This window comes from Argentina silus (assembly GCF_951799395.1).
Source record: "Argentina silus genome assembly, chromosome: 18".
NCBI lineage: Eukaryota > Metazoa > Chordata > Actinopteri > Argentiniformes > Argentinidae > Argentina > Argentina silus.
The window spans coordinates 2,595,460-2,615,230 of record NC_139672.1 but is presented as its reverse complement, the minus strand read 5'-3'; the positions used below and the strand labels follow the sequence as shown (position 1 = coordinate 2,615,230).

Sequence of the window (19,771 nt, the reverse complement as noted above, 5' to 3'; positions counted from 1 at the left end):
CTTGACTGTAGATTTTCGCTTTGTGTCAAAAGGACTCCCTAACGCACACTTTTTCAAAGTAGGTGAATTCATCAGATCTGTTTGAAACATTGCATTTTATCCATGCAGGACGACTGTTTAGATACTCGCAGCACAGTTGCCCCATATAAATTGCCCATGAGCGCGGAGCTTGTGTAGTATATTTTGCTCTGACCAGAAGAAGGCCTGGTGGGTCAGGCCCTTGGAATGTTGCAGCATGCAGTTGACCTCTGTAGATTGGGGGGATGGTAAAGTAGGGATAGTGGTGGGGGTAGTCTTAATTAGTTAAGGCTGTGAACAGCACCAAAAGGTATACCCTTATTTGGTGAAAACTGTAAACATCACCATCGTATAGGTTGAAAATGTTTAGGGTAACGTGGACCTGGGAATTCCATGCCCAAATCTGGAAGACAAAGCAGGCTGTTTTGTATAAAAGACTGAATGGCTGGACTAGATAGGGGGGGACATTATTGACTGGACAGGAGCCCCCACATCTGGCCGTGGTATGTAATGATGAAGTTATGATTAATTAAAGACGATTAAACTGACTCATCCGGACCTCTGCAGCTTCCTTTCTTCATCTAAGTTTATTTACTACAAATTGGCGTCACGAACAGGATTTGGCCCACCGATAGCCGTGCAGAAGAACAGGCCACCAGCTGGGTGTGTGCCTCAAAAAGATAAGTATCAAGTTGACTGTGGGCTATCGACCAAAATTTAAAAGAACCAGGTAGATGAATTGAAGGTGGTTGCATGTCTGCTAAATTTAAACAAACAACAAAGTGTCTGTGAAATGTTATGTTGACCTAACTGTTGGAGATACGATCCTTCAATGTAACCCTAAAAAACTCGGTAATTAGTTTGAATTATTTGGAGTTACGTCACTTAACATTACGGAACTGGTCTGATCAGCTGGTTGTCGTGAACTGGTCTGATCAGCTGGTTGTCGTGATCACTTAAATTTAGGAAGACACTAAATGATGTAGAGACTCGATAGATACTGTGGGGGACGCCGTGCAGTGATTTCGTCTGAAGTCAGGCTACATTGTTTTGGGTTAAAGCCCCATTCAGGTTCAAGTCCTGATAAAACAATAAAAATTACATATGCAGGTTAAATTCCTGATAACAGAGGCCTGATCAAATATACGTATGCAGGTTAAATTCCTGATAACAGAGGATGCATCCTGGAACAGAGGCGCATAGCTGCTCTCTCGTTCTAAAAATAGAATAGTTGCCTGCTTGAAAAGTTACAGATCCCTGACAGGGGCGGGTCCCCTGCTCTGGGCTATTTGAGCTAATTTCTTCCAGAGAACGTATGAAATAAAATTAGTATCTTACCCTTGTTCTTAAATTTGAAAGAGAGAAATTTGAATTGAACAATATGATTGGGTGTGCACAGTGCAAGCTGTAAATATCTCATCTAAAAGACCATCCCTCTCTGTTCTTTCTTTCTCTCTCTCTCTCTTTCTCATTGGGGATTTCTATTCCGTGAATGCGGGGATCTGGGTGCTGCAGTTCGGCCTCTTGTCTCAGGCGGGTGGGGGACCTCGGGTGCGCGGACACTTGACAGCCTCTGTCCGTCTGACTGATTTGGGGTTGAGCGGCTTCAAGCCAGAAAACGAAGCATAAACCATATAGTGCCTCTCTGAGATTCCCTCTCTCTCTCTGTTCTTTCTCTATAGAATATGCTCATTGTAAAAAGTGTAAATTTATTGTTCATTGAAAATAGTGTAAATTTATTGTTCATTAAAAATAAGTGTAAATTTATTGGTCGGTTGGGTGCGGTCTTAATGCTGTAGAGTATAGCCGATACTATACGCCCTATATGGACATGCTTACGTGGATCTTGGTGCTAGGCGGTGCATGTCAATGAAATTTACGATGTGTTTTTATGGGCCTGTTGCCAACATTTCAAGTGCGCGTTGAGATGTTGGAAACTGTTTAAACATTGGGAAAAAGTAACGTTCCATTTTATGAAGTTTATTTTTCTTATCTCCGATCTTATTTTAGTCTAGTATCTTCTGTATGTTTTGTTTTGAATGTATAATTATTTTAAGAGAACTAATCAAATTAATGTTTTGTTTCGAGCAAAACAGGAGAGGGACAGAGGTTCCGAGAGAGAGAGCGCCAGATAGCAGTAAAAAGACAGATTTGTGAGAGACATCAGAACAGCTCGTCTCATATAGCCTACGTCAAAGTAAGACTGCTATTATTTGGTTGATGTTTGAAGTTCGCTATATGGACTTGTTGATTGACCATTTGATTGTCTGATTAATTGATCAATTGATTCTTGGTTAATTGGTTAGGTGATTAGTTGGTTAATTTGGTGATCTGTTAAAAGGTTAATTGATTGGTTGATTGATTACTGATTTGATTGATTTGATTATTAATTGATTGGTTGATTAATTGTTGATTTGATTGATTTGATTATTAGTTGATTGGTTGATTAATTACTGATTTGATTAATTGGTTGATTGATTGATGATTTGATTGGATGATTGATTTGATTGAGTAGTCGATTTGTTAATTGGGTAATAGGGTAATTGGTTAATTGGTCAATCAGTTGTTTGATTATATGGTTAATTGATTACATGGTTAAATTGGTTAATTGGCTGCTCCATTGGAGATAACTGACAATTGTCAATTGTGATCAAGGATTGGTTAATTGAATTGAATTAGTGATTGATTATTTGTGATTGAGTTGTAAAGAATCAATAAATAAATTCATTGATTGTGAAAATAATATAATTAACCATTGAGTGATTGTTTGGCTAGTTGCTTAATTAAGATAAGGCGATCCTCTCGTTCTCTCTCTCTCTCTCTCATTGATCGGTCACTTCCATTCACAGATAATGGTAGTGAATTATAGTGCACAGAATAATCATGCTGACATTGATGGAACATCAATCTAATCTGTTTCTAATTTTTGCGTGCTTCGACTTGAACAATACTATGTGTGCATCACCTGTGAAATGATATAAAGCTTTTGCATGACTGCGATATAATCATATCACAATTTAAACTGAATATTCTAATTGTAGTGTGGTTGGTGGTTTGTTTAGTATTTACAGGAGGATTGATTTGGCTAGCATTAACAGGACAAACATTAACAGGACAAACGTCTTTGCTGAACCTTTTTTATTTTAATTTGTTATTTTTGGCACGGAGGTGGTTAGAGCAGTTGTCTCAGGCGCACCTTCACAAACCTGAGTTACTTGTGTCAGTGGAGTCCCCTCAAGGGAGTGCTTAATTGTCCCGCCGCCAAAATGCTGAAGACTAGGGTTGAGATTAGAAAGTAAGCTTCTGGATAGGAAGATAGCCAGAGCAAGAACGTTTCACACTGGTATGGTGACTGAATGAGTTGATTAAAGACATATTTTATTTTAGATAAATGATTAATATAGAATCAACAAAATAAGTAACCAACCATTCAGCCAAGAAGTTGAACTGTAAACAAAGGAAGTGCTTACTGGAAAAGTGTCTTCAGCTAAGTCAACGGTTGAAGGAACAACAATTATGGGTGCGGCTTCGGCTAAGACGTCTACTCCAGTGCAAATGGTTGAAAAGAACAACCCATTGGTAAAAGGAATAAGAGATAAAGCAGTGGATAAGAGCCTGGAAGAGGAAACTGAGAGATTAGTGAAGGAGACGAATACTCCTTTCTCACACAAAACCCCAACTGTGGCTCCACCACCATATGAGGGAAGGGCTACGCCCACCAGAAGCTATCCACAACTACCAATCCTCAACACAGAAGGAAGATACCTCATGGAAGATGAAGATAAACAAATACTCAAGACAGGAGAAGCTAAAACCACGATTGTTATCTACATGGACCACGTAGCCCATCAGGTGGAGTTACATTGCAAAGAAGAACAAACTTTGAAAGAGCAAGACCAAGAGACGCTCAGAAAACTTAATCAGGTGCAGTTGAGCAAGAGAAAACAGAATAAGAAAAGAACACAGGCTGTGGTTCTGCAAAACCTGCCTCAACCACAGACACAACCTCAATTGACACCAGTAATACAGGCTGCTCCTCAGCCTCCATACCCACAACCTCAGAAATGGAAAAAGGGGGGTCAAGGATATACTAGACAAGGAGGTTACAATCCAGAACCCCAGCAAGTAGTAAGACTGTGTCACTATTGCGGGAAAAAAGGACATCTGATCCGGTCATGTTACAAAAGAGCCCGCGAATGCGGCGGAGAAGCCTACAAGGGACGATATCCAACTCCAATGAATACATCCCAGGGACGAATGCAATGGCCACAGCAACAACAATCACAGGGACCGGTGAACCCGAACAGGGGCCCGGAACGGGGGTATTAGGGGTGCCCAGAGAATCTGAAAGGGGGGTGTCAGCTGGTAGTGTCTAAGCAGACAAAGAAGGATCCAAAAAATAAAGTTCCAACTACAGAGAAGCCTGCAACCGAGAAAGGAAGAGACTGAATGTACCAACACCAGCAACATTTCATTCCTTCATCTCTCCCCTAGCTCTCATGCACACAGACACAACCATACATCATATCAACTAATCACCTTGTGCCTCTTAAACCTGCTATCTTATTTCAACTGTAGATTGAGTTCTCAGCTGTAACAGGCAAACCAGCCAAAGAAAAAACACATAGCTAGATAGAAACAAAACTTTTTACACAGATTTTATACTAAGTATATTTTGAAGACATAGAGACGCTATACACTCCAATAAAGTTAAGATGACACCTATCATGACCTCCATCACCCAGTCGTCTGACCCTGAGATCCCGGACAACCACAAAGAGAGCTAGCTAGCATTAGCTAGTGGTGACACCAACGGGATTGCGAGGGAGAAACATATTGGAAGCGTTTCGTACAAAGACAACAATACTCTCTCTTAAGCTCAATACCTTAAGGACTCCTGTCACAGATATGGCTGCAATAATAAAGGAAATTGTCAGCCGAAACAAAAGGAGATACCAGGAAGATGGGTTTGACTTGGACTTGACCTATATTTATCCGAATATAATTGCTATGGGCTTTCCTGCAGAAAGACTTGAGAGTGTCTACAGAAACAACATAGACGATGTAGTACGGTTTCTGGACTCAAAACACAAAAATCATTATAAGATATATAATCTTTGCACTGAGCGACATTACGACACCGCAAAGTTTAACTGCAGAGTTGCACAGTAGCCCTTTGAAGACCACAACCAGCCTCAGCTGGAGCTAATCAAGCCATTCTGTGAAGACCTGGACCAGTGGCTAAGTGAGGATGACCATCATGTGGCGGCCATCCACTGCAAGGCAGGGAAGGGCCTCACCGGTGTCATGATCTGCACTTATCTCCTCCACCGAGGGAAGTTCCTGGAGGCATAGGAAGCACTCGACTTCTACGGGGAAGTGCGGACAAGAGACAAGAAGGGAGTCACAATCCCAAGCCAGCGACGCTATGTCTACTACTACAGCTACTTTCTGAAGAACCAGCTAGAGTACAAGCCCATCACTCTGCTCTTCCACAAAATGGTGTTTGAGACGCTCCCCATGCTTAGTGGAGGCACCTGCAGGGACAGTACCGTTAAAAACAGGAGTGACCCGATTCCTCAGGGCTTCAAGAAGGGAATTGGCATTGGGATCCGCAGTTTGTGGTTTATCAACTAAAAATCAAGATCCATACGTCCAACACAGTGCACACAAGGCGAGGGGACAAGCATATGTACTTTGAGTTCCACCTGCCACTGCCTGTCTGTGGAGACATCAATGTGGAGTTCTTCCACAAGCAGAACAAGATGATGAAAAAGGACACAAAGCCTCTCAGAAGAAGTTGCAATATTGCCAGGAACGTGTAGTTTATTTTTGGACAATCCATAGCACACTGGACACTGTTGTGGCGATGAAGTTCCAACTTGGAAAAGGCGACGATTGCTAGCAGCACTGAAATAGTTTACGATAGTTAGCTACAATAGCTCTGACGAATCATTTGGGGAGTAACAAGTGTTGCCATTCAGAACTTTGCGATAGTGAGTGTTTCAAAGTTAAATCTAACTTTTTTAAGTAGGCTATATGTTGCTCATCTTGAGACATAGAAAGAGGATACTTTGCGAAACTTAGCTAAACATATTTTGATTCACTTTTAGCTGAATCCGCTCAGGAGCACGACTGAGATGGGGTAAGGAAACAGCCCATCACCAACCTACCAGGATGACAGAACCAAGACTTGAGAATTCCCATCACCTGAAAACTTCAGATACCACATTAGGTGGGAACGGAACAATTTTTGAGCATCCCCCAACCAACTGGAGCAGACAGACCAGGTGCAGTTCTTTTGGTGACACACGAAGTGGAGTTAAAGGAGACAATTACTCCCAAAGACTTGACCATGTTGCAAGAGGAAGCAAGTGCACTGGATAAGAACTTTTGGCTTGCCAGAGGAGCGAGTCAGGATGCTACAGGCCTCTGGAGGAACAATGAGGGTTTGATAGTAGCACCTCCTAACTAGCTAGGACTGTTGATACATGACGCTCATGGGCTTGCCCATGTAGCGAGGGGGGAAGTGAGAAGGAAAATTACAAAAGAATACCTACTAGAACAAATTGACCATGTCATAGGTAGATGCACAATCTGTTTGAAAAACAATATTAGAAGAGGAGTATTAACTCCTCCAGGACACATCCCAACACCAAATGGGCCAATGAAAGAACCAGCCTCGACTACGTGGATATGACTCGCCCGGTATCAGACAATGGCAAAGAATTTGTAGATAAGACGAAAACTCCCTAAAACTCAAAAGTTAGGGATTAAACAACGCTTTGGTAGTCAGTACTAGAATTCCTCACAGATACAGTTATTGAGGAAATAGAGGAATTGGAGACAACAACAAAGGAACCGGAAGTGGAAATGTCAATGGAGCTAACAACGTATAAAACACGATCAGAAAAATATAAGAGTTGACGAGTCCTAAGCCAGAGCCAGAATCTGTAACCGCGTATACAACTAACAGACAAGTGCAAACAACTTTAGAGTTTGAACCTACAGTGATAGAACAAGAATATACCACAGAGCCAGAGCCTGTCGACAAAGCTGAGATAGTGACCCCATTAGTTCAAGAAGAAATTGTTTCCACCATGAATGAGCCTACAATGTTTATGGTTGAACATGAAATTGGATCAACTCAGACGATGGAGATTAAAACTCAGAAGATGATGGAAACTACCACAATGGAGTCAGATGTAACACAAGAACTCACTATTGAGAAAAACCTCACAATTGATGAACAGATAACCAGGGAGGATATGGAAAAGAGGAGACCAACCAGATCAGGAACTGGAGAGGATTGTCCAGTTGGAAATAAAGGAGAGAGAGATGGAGAGAATCCTGGAGGAGAAAGAATGCGACGTGAAACAAGTGAAAGAGAGGATGGAGGTGATGAAATGGGCAGAGGAGTGAGAAGGAGAAAGAAAAGGATTTTGAATGGATGAGAAAGGAGTTGGAGGCGATGAAGAAAGTCGAAGAGATGGAGAGGAAATAAATGAGAATGAAACAAGGTCAGCACAGGACTCAATTCAAGATCCACTGATGATACAAGCAAGAAGGAACCTCTGGTATCAATGGATGAAATACACTGGAGAGACTCATAGCAAAAAAGACTGTTATATATGCTCCAAAGCAAAAGAAAGCTCGTTAATAATCATGAATACCAAATTCAATTGGAAAAACTGTGGGGAGCTAAAAGCAGACTGGCTGAAGAGAATGAAGGGCTCTGATATTGCAGGAACAACATTGGGGATAAAGCCATTTCAAGCAATTGCCTTTGCCCCACTCTGCGAAGCAGAGTGCTTGCAGTTCCTTGGATCCAGAGAATACTATGACAACACTATAAAGAAGGACAGAAGAGTATTGGACTCGGAGGCACTTGTGAAGACGTTGGGAGCCAAATGTGATGCTCTAGATGTACGAATAGATAGGAAATTAAAGACAATATCCCCTGGAACAGAGTTAACACTTGTGGGAAAATTTGAATGCTTTGAAAAAGTGGGAACTGTCGAAGTGGGCATACTAGACAAAGAACTTTGTGAAAGTATATGGGATCTTTCGAACCTATCTATACTAGGAATGAGCACAAATGATGGAGAATGTATGCCTTCAAAAATAGGAAAGACAGCGAAAATATCAGCAATCCTAAAAAAGGGAAAAAAAGCTGGAATTCCTCCTAGCGTTTGCCCATACCACTATGCCACTCAAGCTGTAGCAGATCAATATTGGCTCTGTGATGGAGAACATCTACTGAACACCCTGCAGATAGGATGGAATGGGAGATGTGCTCGGGTGCAGGCGATCCAGCCTATCATTGTCATCCCAACAAAGGACTTGGAAGTCCAAGAACAATCTAAATCTACGAGATCTCGGAGGGAATACAAGGAGGACAGACGCTTAGACAGTTTGGGAATTCCTAGAGGTATACCCAGTGAATACAAGGCTATAAATTCCATAGCAAGTTGGAGGCTTCGTGTTCAGCAAATCTCTGTCTTTCTCTATCTTTCTATTCTCTGTCTGTTACACAAACGAGGCAGTGGTAAAGACTGTCCTCATATGGGGGGTTATGTGCTAGTAACCTCTGACCCCCAGGTAAAGGTAAATCAAGCAACGAAGACCTGAAGAGAAGTATTTTTGTCATTCTTTATCATTCTTTATTAAGTATTTTCATCATTCATTTATTACTACTATTTTTATCGTTCTTTGTTATTCTTTGAAGTATTGTTATCACTCTTTATTATTCTTTGTTGAACGTATATGGGACCATGTATGTATCATAGAATAGTCTATACTTATGTATGTTTATGTCCATAGCAATTTATTTTAATCATATAAGCAAGGCTTGACTTAATGTACGCGTAGGCTTTTAATAGGACATTGAATAGACTGTCTATTGTTTAGAAACTGTTATTTGATAATTTCCACGGCTTAAGTTCACAATGATTTTTGTGGTTTACTTGTTATTTTTATATCCCTTTGAACCATGTTACACACAACTACATGCAGTATGGTTAGAGTACGCGTTATACAATTTCTCTGTATTGGGACTTTAATAAGTCCCAAAGGGGGGAATATGTAGTATATTTTGCTCTGACCAGAAGAAGGCCTGGTGGGTCAGGCCCTTGGAATGTTGCAGCATGCAGTTGACCTCTGTAGATTGGGGGGATGGTAAAGGAGGGATAGTGGTGGGGGTAGTCTTAATTAGTTAAGGCTGTGAACAGCACCAAAAGGTATACCCTTATTTGGTGAAAACTGTAAACATCACCATCGTATAGGTTGAAAATGTTTAGGGTAACGTGGACCTGGGAATTCCATGCCCAAATCTGGAAGACAAAGCAGGCTGTTTTGTATAAAAGACTGAACGGCTGGACTAGATAGGGGGGGACATTATTGACTGGACAGGAGCCCCCACATCTGGCCGTGGTATGTAATGATGAAGTTATGATTAATTAAAGACGATTAAACTGACTCATCCGGACCTCTGCAGCTTCCTTTCTTCATCTAAGTTTATTTACTACACTTGTCTTTGTCAATGTAACAACTCTGCTCCATCACGGGGAAACGCCGGTTCGACGCCCCTGTAAGCACATATTTCTTTAATTCCTTTGTTTCAGGCAAGCCACTGTGACGTCAGACGCCTTTACGCACACAGCTTTGCGATGCTTAGACAGTAATAACATAATTCATGTTTACATTTACAACATAAACAGTGTTAATGACAGATTTGAGAAGCACATTTCTTCAATGTTGGCCGCATGGCATTCCTGTGCAGGTGACAATGGTAATTTTTCAAAACGACAAGGATATTTAAACACATGATTATTTGTTTGGTGTGCTCTATGGCCTCTGAGCTCGATTCTAGACTGACAACTATGAACTATGAGCTGTGGAGTGGTAAAGCAATGTTAATTGCAGTTTTGGTTTTTTCCCTAGATAACTCCCAGCCTTCTGCTTATCAACTGCAGTATTGTTTGTGTTGTAAAGTGGCGGGCGTCTCCTTTCCTTGACTTTATATACAGTGCAGATGGCTGGGAATTTTGCTTACGGCCATACCACCCTGAACACGCCCGATCTCGTCCGATCTCGGAAGCTAAGCAGGGTCAGGCTGGGTTAGTACTTGGATGGGAGACCGCCTGGGAATGGCTCATGACCCCCCCAAGTCCCTATTGCTCAACCTGGGATCGGATGAAAATTGATCAGAAAGAAGGACGCCCCCTGGTGTTCACTGGCCTGAATTTTTATTTACAGAAATGTCATGTATAAGAATTGATTGAAATCCACTTGGCTGCTGAATGTTGTTTGCATTATTTGCATAGTTTGAGTTGATGTAGATGATTAGATTAGATTAGATTCATCTTCATTGTCATTGTGCAGAGTATAAGTACAGAGACAACGAAATGCAGTTAGCGTCTAACCAGAAGTGCAAAAAGCAGAAAGTGCAATGAACAGTATATACAAGTAGTGCAGTATGTGAGCAGTAAGTAGTGCAGTATAGTATAGTAGTGCAGTGTAAGCAGTAAATGAATAGCAGTAGCATTATAAGCAGAATAAATAGGTTACAGTATGAACAGTGTATCAGCATATGAGCTGTATAGGCAATGCAGTCTAGCAGTATATATGTATTAACAGTAACAATAGGGTAGATAGCAGAATAAATATAAAAATGGAATGCCGTATGAACAGTATAAACAGGTATAAACAGGTATGTAGATTGATGAGATTTATATATTTAGGTGGAAAAGTGTACATTTATTCCATTTTTGGCCTGAACTATAAAGGGTGTAAGAATGTATTTAATGCACTCTCACTTTGTCTGGAAGACATCTGAGCCATTCACACGACTCATTGTAATGACCACCGAGGGGGTGCAGCCAGCACAATCTAATTAGCAATGCATATTGACACCTCTGAGTCTGGGAGAAGACACAAAGACAACTTCTCTGTTTTATCTGGTTTTAACTTATGTAACTTGATTTCTCTCATTTGGTTTACTTGGTTACATTAAGGTTATTGGTAACTGTTAAATAAACCATCATTCATATCTCTTTCCTCCGTAGCCCTTCTTAGCCTTACTCATGTGTTATTAGTTGATAAACTACATTCGAGGTCAACCTACTAATCTTATTGGAGTCAGATTAAATTGTAGTCTATAATACTTGATCACCATTGATGCATTGCTTTGACCAAAAAATACCATAGTGTATTTCCCCTTTATAAGGGGAAACTGATCTTACAAACCATACCATTTCTGAATGCTTGCACCTCGTGTTATGATGTGTGACATGAGATATGCCCCACCATCCTACTTACCATGCAGCCCATAATTAATAAACTGGGTGTTGGTAAAAGTATTTTCTTAGAGCTTATACTCTAGGTGTTTCACCTACAATCATTTTTGACATGTCCCACCCTCCTCTTTTTTTCTGAAACCCAAGCATACAGAGACTCCAAAATACTTGAAATACTTTTATAATACTTTTATTTATATTATTACTTAAAAATGTTATTCACAAATTACCAAATAGTATTACAGTTTTATTCTTTAAAATGTTGCTAAAATGCCGCAGATGGTCACCAACAGTTACTGAATAAGACATGAGAACAGTGCATTTTGTGAAACGAAAATGCATTCAAAATGTACAAAGAACCCAATGTAAAGGTTTCAACATGCACATTTTTCCATTTACTACATATGCACTCAGATTCCATGTATGGGGCACAGATATATTATTTTTATGACACACAAACACAAGTAGGCAGACCTGTTTAGTTGAAAGCCCACTCACCACGTCAAGGTACAGGCCATGAGTGAGATGACGAGAGACAAACATTTACAAACATTTAGTTAAACATGGAGCTGACATACAAACATCACAAGGACATGCACACAAAAAAACGGCACGAGGACACGCATGACAAAAACACAGATTAATTGAACATAAACTAACAATAAAGGGTATGTAAATGAATTGTGTTAGATTGAAACAGAGGTTAAATTGGACCGGATATTGGACATAGACCAGAACATGTTTGTATAAAAAAGATACTACAAAGTGCATTTTTAACTACAATATAAATAATAAAAAAAGACAAGAACATTCTTTAATTAAACTACAAAGTGCATTTTTAACTACAATATAAATAAATAGGCTGACTGTATTGCTCTACTTGCTAAAACACTTTGAAACACTTTGACTCAAACAAGGCACCGACCAAACAAGGTGTAGCCCCACCTGGACTCGTACTGTTTGACAAATAGGGCGGCGGTCTTGTCGTGCTCGTGAAGAGAGCTGGCGGCGGTGGCGATCTTCTGCCTGAGGTCGGCTGGCACTAGGTGGAGGTCGTTGTTGTCTGCCAGTTCTAGAAGCAGCAAGGCCAGTGCCTCCACTTCCTCTATTCCTGGCACATGCAGATGTCTCTGGCTCATGAGCACATCTTGCAGAGCAGGACTATCCTCCTCCTCCACCTGTTCTGCCTGGGTTAGGATGGCATGCTTCCTACAGACGCTGTTAATAGGATCCTCCTCTGACTCTGCAGACATGCCAAGACCCTCGTCTGCCATCTCCTCATCTTCACCTTGTTCCTGTTCAACCGACTCCGACTCCTCACGAGACTGCTCTTCCTCAACTGCAAATATGTAATTGTACTAATCACAAATGTGTCTGCGTAGTTACAACAACCACTTGTGGATTCATTCAATAATATGCACGGTTTCTTTGCTTCTTTGCTTTTAAAACTTAACTTTATACCATGTTCGTCGTCATTGCTAGAATATGCATGAAAAACTATGGATAACTAAGGATAACCTTGCGTAAGTGTGTGATTAAGTACTGTACCTTTCTGGACATAGTAGTCCCTAGCAGTGAAGCCGGTGGACTGGCACATGGCATACTCCACGCCAAGGAGCTCCTCCTCGTCTGGGTGCTCGTACGCATCAGGGACGGGCATTGGAGCAGCAAAGTTGGGCTCCAGGACGTGATCCTTGCCGAGGATAACCTCGGCCTGCTGATTGATGCGCTGGATCTGTCGCACGTCCATGCACGACGTCTGCCGACCCTGACCACCAGCAACCCAGGGTGATGCCATGCGGTTGTTCCACTGCACAGCAAAGGTCATCAGGTATACCTGAAAAACATGACCATTTTGACTGTTATTGTATATGCTTAGAAGCGATGACTAAAGCTGTGAAATAAAATGCATCGTTGAAACTACGCTATATCGAAGTGTTTTTTTTTTTTTAATTACTCACTTGGAATGGCATAATCCCACATCTCTGTGAAGGAATGGCATTGTACAGGTGTGCGTGCAACCCCTCCAAAGAGTTACTGCCTCGCCGGCACCTGTGCTTGTTCAGCCGAACGCCATTCAGCACCACCACCTTCACAGAAACATACAGCTGTATGCCAGGGGGATCCTGTAAAGCACAACGAATTGCAAGTTCCTTATTTATTCTGGTGTCCTTTGAAATGTTGCCATACAAGTTTGAATGGTTTTATAATGACACAAGATGACTGCAAAGACATTAACCCACCTGCATGCAACTGAGATGCTTGCTTACAGTTGCCCAGTGAGCATCAACTGCCTCTGTCGACTTGAACAGGTGGATTCCGTCAATGTCAAGGCCTGCTGGTCCCCTGAACTCGGCAATGATGGACTCAATCACCAAAGCGGTCTCCTGTAACATATATATTATCAGCTTTGAGTGTTGTCACAACTAGAATGAGTGTAACACAACTGATGGACGGAGTAGGTTTTACCAATAACAAAACTGGCTTTATTTTCCCATATGGTGCAATTATCAAACAAACAAATGCACAAAACGTCTGCACCAAATCCAAATGACAAAGACAAAAGATAGCAAAGGCAAAACAAAGGAAACAGCATGACACGCCGATGCTGGGCCAAGACCAGCGGCGTAGGCAGTGTCTGCTGCAGGTAGAGTCTGCCGAAGGAGGAGGAGGAGCCAGAGCTTTTAAACAGTCAGGTGAACCTGCGCGCCGGGTGCACCCAATTAAGGCTCGTCACCTCCAATCAGGCAAACTGCACACCTGGAACACTCACAGAAACAACGAGGACAAACAGAGGGTTAAATATGGTGAAGGGAAAGGCACAGGCCAGCGGGCCGTCACAGTGTTAAATCAGTCGTTACTCCTAATGATCTTACATTTATTTTCAAAACTAGATCTGAGTGACACCTTAGTCCAGTACAGTTGAATCCATATTGACAAATAAGCAAGTATGTTTGCTTCTTATTCATGAAATTCATACATGGATCAATATCACACTTACCACAACCCCACAGGTAATGCGCCTGACATACGACCTGACCTGGTGAGGCTTGAGGAAGGCCATCATCTCCTCGTCGGAATACCTGGCGTACAGCTCTTGGTTGCCGCTCCTGACCGCCTGGACTAGGAGCATCATGTCCGCCTTGTTGTAGGCGAGCACCGCACCTGCCAAGGCACTCATGAACACCCTGTACTTGGCGTGGCTCTGTTTGATGACAACAGCATCCCAGCGGTGCAGCCAGTGTCGGATGTCCAGTCTGACCACAGTACCCCTCTGCACCCAGTCACCAAACAGATTCTCCAGGAAGGATGAACCGCTGTCACTGAAATTATATCAACATTTTGTGTACGTGTGTTACATGTTTTTATAACTGTGTTATCCATGTGTGTCTTGCAAAAAAATTATATGAAGTTAACTGATATGTACATCACTTGGATTATCAATTTCATCATAGGTTTCAATGGAATTGTTATTAAACTTACCGACAGCAGTTGTTGTCTGCATATAAGACTTTTGGCGCAGGAGCATTGGCAAGTCGAAACCGGGCAATGAGACCTCTCGCCATGCGCGCGTAGCACCCCTCAGACTCAGCTGCCACCACCACTGTCGTCAAGAACTGGCCCCGCTCGTTCAGCACACTGGTGGCGGGGAGGGGGGCGGATGACACGGCTTGGGGGGCGGATGAACCATGACAGAAAACTTTGTTGATAGCCCCTAACTCAAAATAATTGCAACGTATTATGGATTATTCCTTTAAGAAAGCGTTGTTCTAAGTGTGTGGGTACACTTTTTATGGGATGTTTGTTCGTTCTCAACTCCGTGTCACCAGACCCATTAGCTGCTAGCGCTAGCCAGCTAGCCTACTGACAGGTTGTCAATACGTTGTCATTACACATTAACAAGCCAAATCCCGCATATGTCAACGATGGTATGGTCAGTTGCTGATTTCCAGACAATCTTTTATCTTTTGACAAAATCGGCACAGCTTTATACATGCCTAACAAATGTCTAACTAGCGAAGGATGAAGAGGATGAAACTTACCTGAGTAACAGGGACGTCGTACATGAGATTCACCGATAGTGGCCTCCGGAGCCGTATAAATTAGATGACGTTTGAAATTCCTCGCTCAATGATTGGTGAGTTGAGCGCTACAAAATATTAAAACATCTTTCAATTCAACAAAAAAACCTGATCAGCTGGTTCATTTAGGAATAGAAAAGACAAAGTCATTGGTGGGTTAGCGCTCAACTTTGCTCAACGGCGCTCAACCATTGGTCGGTTGAGGATCCGGTGCCGTAAGCTTTTCCTCATTTCGACCAGTAGGGTGTACTATTGTATCACCACTGTAGTTATAACAGTGCTGTAGTGTGAACACAGCTCCAGTTTCATATTGCTGTTTTGAACAGTTTATCCAATTTGCTCCAAAACCACCTGCTAAGAATTGGTGACTCACTCAGCCTTCTCTTGATCTCGATTCTAGAGTCTATGGTCACGCACACCACTGCATGTCAGACATGCTTTTAAGGTATATACCCTGTAGATCCCTCAGGTCCTCAGGTACTGGCGTTTTAACTATTCTGAAGATTCCAACAACACCTATCTACTTCGTGTTTCAAATGAATAGCACTGGGCAGAAGTCTGCACAGGGATGCTACAGACACATTAGCACACTGCAAAATACTGTCACCTATCTAACCATCTGTTCCAAAGCAACAGTAATATAAACTGTAGGAGTCTGCAGTGCACAGGGGTTACACACTCATCAGTACCCTCTAAAATACTGTCACTATCATATTTCCTGTTCCACATGAATAGTACTATATAGGAGTCTGCAGAGGGGTTACCTTGTTGGGAAACACAGTGTCTATCTCCTCCTGCAGCTTGGTCATGATGTGAGGGTTGGTTGCCAGATTGTAGGCCAGGAAGGACAGAGAGCTACTGGTGGTCTAATAGCCAGCAAAGATGAAAATCATCGCCTGGGACAAGATCTCATGATCGCTCAATCCTATGACGATGGAGAGAGTGGGAAAAATGGGGTGGTAGGTGTGAGAAAGGGACGAATAAGAGTGTTTCCACAGTGTATGTCAGTCTAATCAATGAAATCGATAGCTTCATTTATTAAGCACAAAATGATTTAGACTGAAAGCTATTTGGGGGCAGTTGTACCGACTGTGAGGAACAGTGGGCTGAAGATGTCAAACTTGAGCATTTTCTTGATGTTGGTCACAAAGGGGTCAGAGTGGTTGTGGAGGGAGTCGATGTCGACATTGAATGAAGTGCTGACAACCACATCCATACTGTATGGTCCAAAGACCCTGGAACACAACCACACAATCTTTGACCACCAGAACCACAACCACAAAATTAAAGGAGGAGTTCACTGAAATTACAAATTCACCTTATCTTCTCGGAGAGAAATACTCACTCTTTTAGTTCAATGGGCTCTTCGTTATCGGACGTCTTCTTCAGATTGCTGACCAAATTACCAGAGTGCTGCTTCATGATCCCGAACATCTGAGTTGGGAAGGATACATGGAAAAATATGATGATTGATACATGGATTAATATGTGCAAAACATGGGTTAATATCATGTTTGAAACAGGAATTATTTTAATATTTATATAGCCTGAGAATATACATTCATACAGGATACATTATGTATATAGTCAAGGAATAAGTGACTCCAAAGATGAACTATTATTCTATACTCTGTCATCTGACCATTGAACTTATCTAAGATAAGATTAAATATACTTTATTGTCCCGGATAGAAATTTGTCTTGGACAATTAAAGTTGCTGCTTCACACAACAACAAACAACAATGAATGCACACTATACGCATAGTACAAATCACATAAACACACGCACACGTCAGAGTTGTTAGTCATTCATTTATTTGTGTTGTTGGAATGAATAAAAGAAGGAGAGGAGAGATGGGACTGTACCTCTTTGATCCGCCCACTGGTGAAGGAGGGAGACAGGACACTGCGGATCCGTCTCCATGTATCATCCTCAGCGATAAACACGGCGTCATACAGAGGCCCGTTGAGATAGAAATTCTAGAAAAATAATAATGATTATATGCTGCAAGATTAACCTAATATTAATAATGCTATAATAACAAGGATATTATCTATTTAAGAAGCCCTTATGTTTTTTTCCCCATACAACAACTTCAATTTATTTTTTCCTGTTAGTGAAAAGTGAGTAACATTCCTTGATGAGGATGGTTTTGATCATGGCTGTGTCCATGATACACAGGACGGGCTGACGGCCATCATAGATCCTACAGACCAGCAAAAACAAAGATAGTTAGATATACACTCACCCAACACTTTATTAGGAACACTATACTAATACTGGGTAGAGCCTCCCTTTGCTCTCAAAACAGCCTCAATTCTTCGTGACATTGATTCCTTTGAGATTCTGGTCCATGATGACATGATTGCATCACGCAATTCCTGCACATTTTTCAGGTGCACTTTCAAGATGTGAATCTCCCGTTCTGCCACATCCCAAAGGTGTTCTATTGGATTCAGATCCGGTGACAAGGAAGGCCACTGAAGAACACTGAACTCATTGTCATGTTCATGAAACCAGTTTAAGACGACTTTTGCTTTGTGACATGGTGCATTATCATGCTGGAAGTAGCCATTAGAAGGTGGGTAAATTGTGGCCATGAAGGGATGCACATGGTCAGCAACAATACTTAAATAGGCTGTGGCATTCAAGCAAATATACCGTAGATAGAGACAGACAGACCCATCACAGATCCTGCACTCTTAGAAAAAGTGCTACCTAGAACCAAAAAGGGTTCTTCTTCCACTGTCCCTTTGAAGAAACATTTTGGGTTCCTTTCCACAGAAGGTTATACAGTACCGTGCGTAAGTAATGGGACAGTGAAGCATTTTTTCTTCTTTTTGGATTTGAAATAAAAACGTAGAGATTTTTATTTTTTATTTGATGTTATTTGTGTCCATATTGGTTTATCATTCAGAAATTACAACACTTTTATGCATAATCCCCCTATTTCAGGCTACACAAAAGTGATAGGACAATTGGCTTGACAAGTGTGTTCGTCAGGTGTGTTCCGTCACATAATTTGTGCAGTCTGCTATTGGTGTCTTGTCAACATGAGGACCAAAGAGATGTTAGTGAAAGTCAGGGAAGCCATTATGATGCTGAAATATCAGGAAAAAAAATAAACATAGCCAAAACCTTAAACCTACCAAAATCAACAGTTTGGAACTTCATTTAACTTCATTAAAAGGAAAGAAAGCACTGGTGAACTCAGAAATCGCAAATTACCTAGTAGGCCAAGGAAGACTTCCAGTGGATAACCAAAGAATGCTCACCATAATTGAGAATCATTTATTTACATCTTGTCAGTCCAAGTACAAGTAAATGGCTCCAAATTCATTGGATGGCGCTTCATCATACAGTAAGACAATGACCCAAAACATACTGCCATTGGAGCTAGGGAGATTTTCAGGGCGAAAAAGTGGAAAGTTCTTGACTGGCCATGTCAATGTTTGGATTTAAATCCTATTGAACATGCATTTCATTTTCTGATGGTAAGATTTTGGGCAAAAGGCAAAAAAAGGCAGAATATCACCAGAGAAGATACCCAGCACCTGGTGGGGTCAATGGGTCCCAGACGGTTATTGCATACAAAGTATTGTCGACCAAATACTAAATATGAGTGCATAATTTCGACCATGTATACCAATACTAGACAAAAGAAAAGAAAAGAATCTTGCAAAAGCAAACTATGTTCTGACAGGGTTTGACTCATCTAATACGACATTAGATCTGGATAGGTTCCTTGATTTCCTCTGAAAGGTGACATAGGCATGAAAACATGTACACAACATCAAGAAGAAACCATTGATTAAAGCCAAATCAATTGACAGAGGCATGGCAGAAAATGTGTGTTGTCTCTTTAAAAGAAATGTTAAAAATCTCTTTGTTTTCCCTGAATGAAACAAAGCACAGGTGTTTAAAAGGCCAGCCCCACCCCTGATTACAATGATCCACACATGGAGACAGCCAAAGCAACATAGATCAATAAGACATCCCACATGTCACACCAGAATGTGTGTTGGCAAGAGTGTGCCCTTATAGCCAGGATCCACTCACCACCTCTCTGGTCACATCTCCCTGATGTTGGTTATGAAGAACTTTATGAATGTATTTAAATGTATTTAATATTAATTATTGCCTTGGTTTATACTCGCTTCGGAATTGTAGGACTTTTGTACGAGCAAACTGCTGAATATCTTCTCATAGATACACTGTGCTTAGCATGTACTGCTGAAGATTATGTTAATATTATGTTAAGATTTAAGTAGTCTTGTTCCCAGACACTTCCGCCCAAATGCCCGAAAGGTCTGTTGGACCAATGCGTTAAACTTCATTGGCTTTCATTAAGCCAAGAGCAAGAGCGTCAAAA

At 41.4% G+C, this 19,771-nt stretch overlaps 1 pseudogene across 1 annotated transcript in view; it reads right to left on the bottom strand.

Annotated features, from left to right (window-relative positions):
* Nucleotides 1-5,336: 5,336 nt before the first annotated feature.
* The window catches only part of LOC310819163 (cytochrome P450 3A27-like), a 48,360-nt pseudogene continuing 33,925 nt past the window's right edge, over nt 5,337-19,771 (bottom strand). Inside the window, exon 5 of the transcript in view lies at nt 5,337-5,387. The product of the transcript in view is annotated as a cytochrome P450 3A27-like (transcript). The remainder of the gene's footprint in view (nt 5,388-19,771) is intronic.